Genomic DNA, 13,089 nt, shown 5'->3' with positions numbered 1-13,089 from the left:
TAATTACGGTGACAATGACGATGATGATAAAACGGGAATATATTTATTTTATGATACACAGTATACAATTGAAGTTTAATTCCTTCCTGATACTCTACTACTGATAGAGTATCTAAGATACTGCCATCTTAATGATAAAGTACGGCTTTGACATTGCTCATGTCTTTATCATCGTAGACAGCATGTCTAGACTGCAGACATGCTGTTTGGTGTTTGCAGCTTGTCAGAAGAGTGGCCCATCAGGAGATTTGAGACTTGTGTTTCCGGGCAGCCCCTGGGAGGAGGAAACAGTCACACCGCATGACCCTACACACACACACTCCTCACATTTACACCTCCACAACATGCATGCCCAGGGACCGAGGCGCGCGTGATTGTACCGCGTGCACGAATGTGTGTGCATGTGTATCCAATTGCATGTGCATGAGCATAATCGGTCTGTTTGTGCGCATACTGTACGTGCGTGTGCGTGTGCGTGTGCGTGTGCGTGTGCGTGTGCGCGTGTGTGTGTGCACGCGTGTGTGCGCGCGCGCGTGTGCGTGTGTGTGTGTGTGTGTGTGTGTGTGTTAACTGAGGCATGAGGCCTACAGTCAGGTAAGGGAGGCAGACAGATGAGTTCTAGCAGAGGACCAGAGGAGCACGTCTCTGCGGCCAGCTAAGTGCTGCAGGCTCTGTTCCACATTTTTACCTGGTTCAGTGCTCCCTCCACCATCTCCTTCTGCAACAGTGGCTCCTGCCCTGCCTCCACCTGCACCACGAGACAACAGGGATTTTAGGCTCGCTCCACAAGAGAGACGAGCTCCACATCTCGTTTACTCCATAATGGCAGAGACAAAAGTTACACAGTTACACAGTTACACAGTCCATAGTGTTAGTTTGACTCAGAAAGTGTGTATACTGTGTACCTACATAAAGTCAGACTGAAGTTGAAGATAAGCATTAGACATGAAGGTCACATGTGCAATTTGTTCTACAAAATTGTCATAGTTTCAAGGACCCCCAGGTTGGTATGCATTAGGCCACGGACCCCCTTAACTCTGAGAGTGTACAAATAGTTATTATCAACTATCAATTATTTAGCTGGGGACACCCTGGAAACTTTGAGAGCCACTGACATAATGCACCATTGCAATTTCTGTGTCAAATCTGTTATTCACTCGTCTTCATATTGACATTAACCTGATTCAGATTTTAACTCGCATGAGTATTTGGTCCTTTTCTCATAAAATGTAAAATGGCATTCTATTCATTATAATTTAAAAAAAAGCAGTGTGCTCTTGCTCTAAATATCCATTTGGCCATTCCACACACAGAAAAGCATTCTTTGTCGATACTATATTGATTTCTCTGTCACAAGGTCACAGACTTATATGTGTGAGCTACTGTACATTCTGATGAAAACTGCTGTGTGTATGGCATGCAAGGTGTCACCTTGCATACACAGAGTGATTTTCATCAGAATCTTACCTTGAAGGTGATAGCTGTCGCTGTGGGTGGTAGAAAGGATTCCACTAATTATATTAATTTATAGGTTATTCAAGGATATGATCCATGGTTGCTTTGTCTGCAGTTTCACAGTTGCTTCTGCTTTCAAACAATCCCTTCATTAACAATGAGATGGAAGCATATGCTAAGACAGACACACACACACACACACACACGCACACGCACACGCACACGCACACACACACACACACACACACACACACACACACACACACACACACATACACACACACACGCACACACACACACCATGCATGCACGCACACACACACACACACACACACACATGCACACATGACACACACACGCATGCACCCACCCACACAAACAGACAGACAGACAGACAGACAGACAGACAGACAGACAGACAGAGACAGGACCCACATACCGACGAGGTCATGAACAAGATCTTTGACCAGGTGTCCTACAATGGCATACGCCACCGCGACCACCACCAGGGCAGCCACTACCAGGTACAGCACTGCTTTGGGAAGGGGGATGGGGACGGGGTCCCGGCCAGGCGTCCTGCTGTCGTCCGTGTACAAAAGGTCACTCTCCGAGTAGGAATACTGAAAGACGTGCTCCATGCCAGAGGTATGGTTGGGGTCCAGAGGGGGGTGGCTGGCCGGCTGCAGCGCTGTCACCACGGTGGTCGTGACAGCCTCCGGTCTGTCTATGCCCTGGTTGACGAAGCCAGTGGTTTTGTTAATCAGAGGCAATATTTGGGATAGGAAATAGCTCCAGTCTTTTATATCACTGGTGTTGCATAAAAACATGATTTGTTGAGAGTACCACAACTGGGCTTGAAACAGCTGTGACGTTTGATCGTGTGGTTATTATTTGATATCCATTTTCGAGAAATTGATGCGGGTATAGAAAATGCACCGGACTCTCAAAAGTTATTGTTCTCGCTGGTTGCGTTTTTTTGTTGTTGATACATCCAACAGGTTCCCTTACATCCCAAAACGTCCGTCCATCAACAGCTCATTTGTGCTTCTAAAACTTACCTTGCTTTAATTAGGCTATAGAGAAAGCCTACGTTATTAAATGATCAGGCTTTTACGCACGAGTAAACGTTGACTTTGTGGATGCTTTGGTAGTTCCATGCAAAAAGATTAAAATCCTTTGATACATGTCGCTCATCCTTCTTTGACAGAACAAGTCAGAAACTGTCTCTAAGCATTTTCCTCACGACCTAAAACACGTGTGCGAAACTGGCTCTGCGTGAGCATCTCTAGCTTGCGTGATACTGTGAAACCGAATTATCGTTCTTCCCGTAATGATGACGCTGATAATTATACCGAACCACAAAGAAAAGGAGAAAAAAAAGAAAAAGAAAAAAAAAAGTACCAATCGAGCTGTAAAAGAAAGCTCACAGAGTAGGCTGTGCACGGAGGATGGTCCAGCCGAGGGAGTCACGACGTGCGTGCAACACCGGCATGAACAACAATCCAGTCCTGCTGCACTGTGCGCTGTCCAGTGCTGAAATACTTTTAGACAGATAATATGGGCCGCCTGCTCGCCCTTTACTTCTTACCTCAGATGGTGAAATGCTCGAGAAATACTACGGAATGGGGTAAGTTCATTTATTCGTTCCTGTAGGCCTATTTAACTAGATTGACTTGTTTGGGAAAGTTTAGAGCTCACGAATGAACAAGTCGAGAGTAGCTTATTGACGTGACCTTGACTTAGCAAAATGAGTCCAATGAACTTTGTGAAATGATGGCGCTCTCTGTGCAGAGTTAACTAGTGGTTGCAGATCACTGCATGAGAATAACCAAAATAAACGTGAATTGTGTGTAAAGACCTCAGTCAGTTGATACTATTCTGACTAACCTGAAATAAAATGTAAATGATCGTTTATTATAATTTACAGCTATTCAGTGTCTTGACAATTTTGGGTGAAACCAATGCAAAATTGTTCATAATAATAATGACATGCACACTCCCACCTGGGTTCCTTGGATTATGATGCATCTCTCCATAAAAATACGACAGTATACATTGCACTGATCAGAGCAATGGTCACTGACTTATGGCCAAGTGTTAAACACCCCCCATATGTGCGCAATTTAGGTTTTATGGTGTGACTATTCTCATGCCAGACCCCTGAATAGTGTTTGTGCCAGCTTTGGTGCAATGGAACATAGGTGTGCCTGCATGTGGCCCCTTGGGACCCTTGGGGGTCCTGTGGCCCCAGGTGGCTATTGTCATGGCAGACCCCTGAACAGTGTTTGTGCCAAGTCTGGTGCATCGGAGCAACGGTGCGCCTCGCAAGTTTGGATGTTACGTTTGTTATGTCCACCGTCCACTCACCGCCTACACATTAGCCAATTTCTATCTACTAGATTTTCAGGCCTTCAAATCCAGTTCTATATTGCGCTGATCAGAGCAATGGTCACAGAGTTATGGCCATTTGAAATGTTAAACACTGCTGTAGTGCCCCATGTGTGTGTGTGTGTGTGTGTGTGTGTGTGTGTGTGTGTGTGTGTGTGTGTGTGTGTGTGTGTGTGTGTGTGTGTGTGTGTGTGTGTGTGTGTGTGTGTGTGTGTGTGTGTGTGTGTGACTACTACTAGTAGGTTACACCACTGGAATTAAGGAAAATGTAATACAATTAGAAAGCTATTATCACCCTGTACAGAAACCATCTCGTCGGATCAAGTCATACAGATAGTGGTCTTCTCCACAAGGTTGCTCATTCATTAAGGTAATGAGAAACCTTGTGGAAAGGACCACTATCTCTCTCACACACACACACACACACACACACACACACACACACACACACACACACACACACACACACACACACACACACACACACACACACACACACACACACACACACACACACACACACACACACACACACACACACACACACACACACACTCACTCATGCACGTCACTTACCACTGGTGACTCCTTCCTTCAAAAGACCTATCCAGCCACCTCATTATTATCTGAGATGGGAAAAAGACGACAACTCGAACCCCCTTACCAAAACCTGGTCTTACTCATTATGAATAGGGGAGTTAATGATTTTAGGAGCCACGTTGTTTTTCAATTAATATGCATTTAACTATAGCTGCAAACTGCAATGACGACCTAATTTATTGGCTGTTTGCTCACAGAAAGTCAGACTGTGTGCCGCAGTATGTGAAGACAGCCCCTTCATCGCTTCATCGGTTTAACCTTGAAGGTCCAGCATTCTGCCAGTACTGAAAATGTTCCCTGATGGATGGAGTATACTTTTCATATAAATAATCATTTCAAACCTTGCGCGTTCATCACGTACTTATCCTGTGTAAATGTGTTGCCGTTTTTGTGTAAATGCCTGTATTGGCAGGGGTAGGGGTATTCATAAAAAATCTTTCCACTGGAGTTCAGCGAGTCTACTACTACTACCACGACTACTACTAGTACCACTACTACTACCTACCACCACTTCTAGCTACTACTAACTAGCTACTACAACTACTACCACTTCTACTACTGCTGCAGCTGCTACAACTACTTTGATATGACTTTTGCGTGCATCCCAGATCTCAAATCAAATGATGAATACTTCCATGCCTAACACCCCCCACCCCCTTATTATTATTATTCTTTTCTTCAAGTTCTGTAGAGCTAGTCACGCCATGTCCCTCTTCCCTCTTTTCCAGGGAAAAATGAACTTGACTCAATTAAGATCACTTCACTGGTTTCAAAGGCCGATTCTGATTAAATGTATTGGAGTCACTGACCCTTACATAAAATGTGGCATCCAATGATTCACTCTGTGTGCCATCGCGGCTTTCAACTGTGAAACTGGACCAACTATGCAGGACAGACACATTTCAACATTAGTCGGCAGCAATCTTGAAATTAAGTCTTTCACATTTCAGGGACATCGGTGTGGTCTTCAAATGAAACATTAATCAGTTGCCTTTGGGGCACTGTCTATTTGTCCAGACTTGAAAGAGAATATGGTGTTTGATACAGCACTGATTGGCTGTGATATAGCTCTGATTGACAGTCTGTTTCATTATCAGCAGAACAGCCATGCTTAATCTTAAAACATCATTTATTCTCAAACGTGATGCGTAAACATGTTTTGGTCTTTAATTGGTTTTGAAAATACCCAAAGTAGTAATAAGCTGTAATGCAAAGTTGACATACTACTGACATGATTGACATGATACTGACCATGTTACTGACCATGGACCATGATACTGACATGATACTGATGATGATACCGACATGATACTGACATGATACCAACATGATACTGACCATGTTACTGACCATGATGCTGACATGATATTGATACTGATTATTACAATGTAACACTTTCTCAACAATATGAGCTGTTATTACATTATTAGGGTCTGCATAGGTTCTTAATGTAACATATTATTATGCAAAAATACGTTATTAAGTGGGGGCGGCAGTGGCTCAGGGGTAGAGTGGCCGGTAGATGGCCTTCAATCCCGGGCTACCCCAGAGTTAGTGCCGAAGTGTCCTTGAGCAAGATGCTGAACCCCGAATTGCTCCCGATGAGCAGATTGGCCTTGCATGGTTTCCTCCGCCATTGGTGTATGAATGTGTGTGTGAATGGGTGAATGTAATGCACAATCTATGTAAAGCGCTTTGGATAAAAGCTCTATATAAATGCACCATTTACCATTTACATATTCGCTCATGATTACATTATAAGTTCATTATTTCATTATGAGCTTTTTTTTACATTTAGATTATTACATTATGAAATATTAGAGTTGCTAGAACCCTACATACTAGTATTTTTCCGGGCCCGTCAGGTGTCTTGGAATGCCTCTTTCCATATGGTGCATGTGTGATTAAACTTTCACAGAGAGACATATTTTGCATAACTCTGCACTGGACTCAGACTCGGACGGACAGACGTTGTTGGACCAATCAGTGTGTAACTTTGCACGCACACTCCCAGTAGTCCTAGGAAGAAGCTCTGCCCCACATTTTTCAAATAGGCCTCATGGTGGCGCTATAGCAGGCCACTTCCCGTTTTGGCCTTATAATAAAAAAAAATCCCCTGGATTCCTTGGCTAATGGACACAACCATTTCCGCCTGACAAAACATTCCACCATTTTGCATTTTCTTCTTCACACTTTTTGCTACTACTCCTACATATTTTGTCCAATACTTACACAAAACAGTACACATTATCTTTGCACTCATGTGATCAAGATTTATCAGTGAGACATTTCATATTCTGTTCCATTTGGCTATAACTGCCTTCCAAAATGTATGGCCCCTGGGTAGGCAACTAGGCCTTGCGTAGACCTGCACTCTGAATAGCGCACGTTTCTAGTTCATTTTTTATTTTCCGCCTATATGGCCAACATTTTTTTTAGATTAAAATGGTTAACAGGACTTTTCTGGAAAAAGGGAGAGTTATTTTAGTCTGGTAATCCACTGGAAATATGAGAGTGGTTTATGCAAAATTCCAAATCCCCTGAAAACTGCTAATTTTCCCTCGTGATTATGAGCACCTCTGCTGTGAGTTCAGGTCAGATCAAATACTGCAGTCTATATAATTTAGTTGAGCGTGCCACACCTACAATCTGAATCCTGAATTGAATCTGAATCTTGAATCTTGAACCCCCAAAAAGGGTAAATTCTATGATTGATAGAGAAAGATACAAAAGATGAGTGGAAAAGTGAGAGAAAGAGTACAGAAAGAGAGAGACAGACAGACAAAGGAAGAGTAGAGAGTAACATCTCCCATGGTTAATCAGCCAGCATTGTGATGGTATGAGAGGAAAGGCATTCTGCTCGGATCCTGCCACATAACAAACAGTCACTGCCTGTGTGGTTCTGGCTTATCTGCCTGATGAAAATTACCCCTTTCTCTGGACTCATGTACTTTAATCAGATATGAACCGAGTCAGAGAAATGCTTCATTCCGCCTCATTTTGCTCATCCTTTCGCTGTACCACGACTCCCCCTTTCATCTTCCCCTTTTTAAAAAGTTTTTTTTGTATAGCAAGTTGCTGATCTATTAGTTCTCCCTGTTTGTTTGTTTTTTCTTTCTTTTTTTTATAATTTCCTATATCTCAGAGGGTCAGAGGATTCTGCCCCATCTCACTCTGCCCTCTTTTCCAGAGGAAAATGAACATGACTCAATTTAGATCACATCACCAGTTTCAAAGGCCAACTCTGAGAAGATGTATTGGAGTCACTGACCCTTAAATAACTCATGGCATCCAATGATTCACTCTGTATGCCATCGTGACTTTCAACAGTGCAACCAACTGGGGCATTCATGTGGTGCAGGGGGAAAGTACCTGACCATCCCCGTGGAGACTGGGGTTTGATTCCTCTGCAGTGAGATGGCACGAGTGGTTCGGTATCAAGATTATAGCTTCCGGGTGAAGGTACTGAAATATCCAGCCAAAGATGATGACCACTCTCGCTGGCCCGATGGCACCAGCATGTTCCCAAGGTCGCCGGCAAGAGCAGCCAGTGGGGAGCAGTGATACTCTGTTTTCCCTCATACTGCACCCCCATTGCCAATGATAGCCACGTATCCTTGTAATGGGAAATATGAAGTTGTTCATTTGTATACTAATTTATTTCATTTGCAGTATATTGCTTGTTAGGGTTCCATACTATTCTGACGCGTCTAGCTAGAGTGTGAGTTAACACCTTGGCCTGAAGGCCTGTCTTGGTTCAATCAAGCCTTTTGATCAATGGCCTCAGGCGATTATTTTGTTCTTACCAAGGAGCCGGCTGGTTAGTTTGTGACTGTAACAACACTTCTACTAATTATCACAAATATATAACCTAAAATATGAGTATTGCTATAAAAGGATATTTTACACACAGACACACAGACTTGTAAACAATATAGTTGTTGATACAGCTTTGCCTTCACTTACTTACAGAGAAGTAGATCTGCTTGTGTGTGTGTGTGTGTGTGTGTGTGTGTGTGTGTGTGTGTGTGTGTGTGTGTGTGCGTGCGCGCGTGCGTGCGTGCGTGCGTGCGTGCGTGCGTGCGTGTGTGTGTGAGTGTGTGCGTGAGCTCTCTAATTTTCAAAACTGTAGGATACCTGAGATAACAGATCTGTTTGTACTTTAAATCTCTGTTTTCCAAGGCCAGGAGCTCACACATTTCTATCGGACTACCCTTCCAAACGTTGAAATACCAGAGATTAGGCCGTAAGAACGAAAATCTGAACATTTGTGGCAAATGCCTTGTTGACTTATTTTTTGAATCAACATAAAACACGTTGAGAAGACAAACAATCAATATTTATGCAGGCTCACATTTGCTATTAGATTGAAACAGTTTAAACCCTCCATCTGATCTTGTATTGTTGATCTCTTCTACGATAATGCCGCTGCAGAGTCCTTTTGTAAAATATCAGATTTGTCACCACAGCAGTGGTAAGTGCAGTTCCATGGCACAATTGTTGCATCTGGTTGTTGCTGCTAGCAAGCTAGCTTGCTGTCGTCTGTTCATTCTTCTCAAAAGTTTTTTTTCTTCTTTACTTTTTGGAGTCATCACAGGATTGGCCATGGAAGGCTGTGCTGAGACGAGAGAGAGGGAGGGTGGCGCTCATTGTTGCCGCTACAACAAGGGTTGTCTAGTCTGACTATGAGATGAGGAAGGGCAGGGGTAGTTTATGTTATGAAGACCCTCTCATAAATCATTTGACCTGTCAAAAGTTAAGAGTCATAAATCACTCACTACCTGTCAATCAAACATACATGCACGTGTGTGAACTCGCATGCACTTGCATGTGGGGGGTATTTAATGTACTAGTTACTGAGAATGAGAGGGAAAGTGGGAGAAAAAGAGAAGGGGGGCAAGAGAGAGACAGAGAGGGACAGAGAGTAAAGCCTGATTTATACTTAACAACACATTGACTGCCAGAGTTTATTCATAATTTACTGCCCCCCCCCCCCTCCAGGCTCAAACAGTCAAAACAACATAAACCGGATGTGACGTCTTCGACAATCTCTGATCGGCCTAAAAGCGATGTGATACACGACGACGATGACTGATCGTCACCCGGACCAAAGAAAATAGAAGTGGAGCTATCCGTTTGTATTTTATACCGTGTGAAAAAACGTATTTTAGCCGCATTAGTGCATTTTTCAAGCTAAAACCGGAAACGGAAATCACTGAAATTGCTTCCGGGTGAAGCGGAAGTGACTCGAAAATGATCTCGGAATGTATAAATAAAACAGCGTGATCGACTATTAACTAAATTAAACATTAGGACGCAGATCTGCGTCCCTGGCAGCGGATGTGTTAAATGTGCCGGTGTCACAAAAAAAATAGCAGATCAACAAGGTGCTATTCTTTGCGTTGCGTAACGTTGTGAGCTTGTACATTGGCTATTGTCTGTGCGCGACACTGTGCACAACCAAGTATAACTCAGGGTGAAAAGAGCATCGTCTCCCCTGGATAATGAGCCAGGATTGTGACGAGACGAGAGGAGAGGACAGGCGTTCTAAAGCTCAGACCCTGCCGCCTAACAAACAATCACTGCCACTGTGAGGTTCTGGCTTATCTGACTGCCTTATGAAAATTACCTCTTGCCCGGACTCATGTACTTTAATCAGATATGACCTGAGCCAGACAAATGCTTGATTCCACCTCTCTGCTCATCCATTCGCTGTATCCCTAATCCCCTGCTACCCCCCTCCCTCTACCCTTCACCCTCCACCAGGGTCAATTAAGCTCTTTTGTGTCACACCTCTCTTACCCCCCACACCCCTGCACCATTATTCATGACAGATTGAAAGTCATCTTCTCTCGCTAAGACTGTCACAGTGGGAAGGGAGTCTTCTCCCTCTCTTTCTCTCATGTCTGATCCTAATCAGCTGTTTTAGGTGAGCTTGGTCCTAGGAAGTGGATTCACTTTCAATACCCCCTTAACACAGTGTCACACACACACACGCGCGCGCACGCGCACACACACACACACACACACACACACACACACACACACACACACACACACACACACACACACACACACACACACACACACACACACACACACACACACACACACACACACACACACACACACACACACACACACACACACACACACACACAACACACACACACAAAACCCTCCATGACTGACCTAGAAAGTGGAGTGTGAATGAGTGTAATGTCTCGCAGATCATTTAATATTCGCAGCTATCCCTGTTTCCCCTTTTATATTCAAACACATGCAATCTCCGGACCAAATAGAGGTACTTATACAGTACTGTATGTAATCATCTCACTTGATAGTGAAGAGAATCCTGTCATTCTTTAGAGTAATGACATGATACTGACCATGATACTACTGACCATGATACTGACCTTTATACTGACCATGATACTGACATGGTACTGACATGGTACTGACATGGTACTGATATGATACTGACCGTGATACTGACATGGTACTGACCATGTTACTGACATCATCTCTGACATTCAAATTTGAGGTAGATTGATTCAATTACAACGGAGCTGTTAAGACCAGTGGTGGGAAGTACTCAAGTACTGTACAATGTTGAGGGTACTTTTACTTTACTGGAGTATTTCCAATTTTCAATACTTTTACTTCTACTCCATTACATCTCAGAGGCAAATATTGTACTTTTTATTCCACTGCAATTATTTAAAAACTTTAGTTACTAGTTACTTTGTAGAATTTGATTATCATTACAACACATACATTTACCACTTCAGCCCTATTTACACTTTGCCTATTTGAAAATAGCTGATCTACAACCTCACAACAAGTAGCGATGCATAATGAGTACTTTTACTTTTGGTACTTTAAGTATGTTTTGATACCAATACTTTTGTACTTTTACTCAAGTAAATTTTGATTACCAAACTTTTACTTGTAACGGAGTGTTTCTGCATTGCAGTATTGATACAAATATTGGTAAAATATTTGAGTACTTTTCCCACCACTGGTTAAGACCGATTGTCACGTGAGTCTTTATCTATTTGTCAGCCATTTCCTCAATCCCCTCGAATAGCGTTTGACAAACTAAAGAGTCTGTGGCTCAAACAGCAAACCAAGTGTGTGCCTAATTTACCTGATATCACATTGATTGATTGCATTTGCTCTAAAACTACATCTGCAGATTTTTTTTTCTTTCTTTCTTTATACAATGGTGCTTAGAATCTGGACACTTATCAAAAGTTATATCATGAAATGGCCCCAGCTTGAGTTTATATTTGGATTTATGGCTGCAGTGTTGTGCTGCTCTTCCACATTTTATTGTCCCCAGACTCCCCCACCCAAGGTTATGCGACTAGTAAATTCCTGATCAGACTGGCAGGTACAGGGAATTTCCCGGGTATTAATCACAGGAGAGCTGAGGGAGCTACAATACGTGACAGCTTCTCACTTCTCCCTTTGGAGGACTTGTGAAGCTGTACACAGTAAAATCCTCAGTGTTAATTTAACTGAGAGTGTTTGCAAACACGCTCTGAGTTACAAATGGATGAATTAACATTGAGGATTTTACTGTGTATGAAGCAACCCTGTGAGGGTCTGTTTGATGTTTTAGTCAAAACCTGTTTCAGTAATTTCATTCTGGTCAATCTTTTTTAACAGCATGACAGTCATGTGCGTCACTGCCTCTATCAGGACACATAAAAGGAAAAGTCCATGGTCAATTTAAAGGCACCCCTTTTCAACTTGAAATCCTTCAGTATGTGTTGGTGTGACTGTGAGTCATGAATGAAATATAGAGTTATGCTTTCACGCTTCACTGGAGTTCCGTTAAAAGACCACACCTGCGTCAATACATTACATTTTCTATGTATACCTTTGCCCATCTATCTTACAAAAACAAACCAGATCATTTCCCTGTTAAATGCTTTATTTTTGGCTGGACTGCAAGAGTGGCCCAGCCCCTATAAAGTAAACATGAATGTCTCTGCCTGGATTGGATTCCATATTCACCAGTATATAAAGTATTATTTTGTTATTCATCTGCTGCAAATAGTCAGTATGGAATGTTTCTTAAACAACAACAAAATAAAACATTTCAAGGATGTGAAATTGCTTTTAATAATATGAAATATATAAATCATCAACACTACCTTTGATAATACAGTATGTTATTTTCTTTGGGTATGTGAATGACCTGATAGCAATATATATAACTATAATAATATAATTGATTTGACACCTATCAACCAGCATCTAGTTAAATTAATTTACAAACGCACAGCCAAAAACTCTTTGATAATTACAATTGACCAACACTATTAATATAGAGAAAACCCCTTTTAAAACTAGGTACAACCTCAACCTGTTCCTGGTGTCTGCTTGCCCATCAGGCTCACTGCTGTCACTGCTATGACACCTACATTTCCCTCCAGGGATCAATAAAGGTTTATCTTATCTTTTCCAACATGTTGACACCATAATGTTTTTATTTTTGCTAGCGAAAGGCAACCACATTCTGACCTCAAATTGAAAAAATAAATAAATGAATCAGTCACTTGAGCACAGCAGACCACAATTCAATACAAACTACTGATCGATAGTAAAATGATTATGCTATATTTATTTATTTAT

The sequence above is a fragment of the Gymnoscopelus microlampas genome (genome assembly GCF_963454915.1).
Source record: "Gymnoscopelus microlampas genome assembly, chromosome: 9".
Taxonomy (NCBI): Eukaryota; Metazoa; Chordata; class Actinopteri; order Myctophiformes; family Myctophidae; genus Gymnoscopelus; species Gymnoscopelus microlampas.
This window is presented reverse-complemented; position numbering follows the sequence as displayed.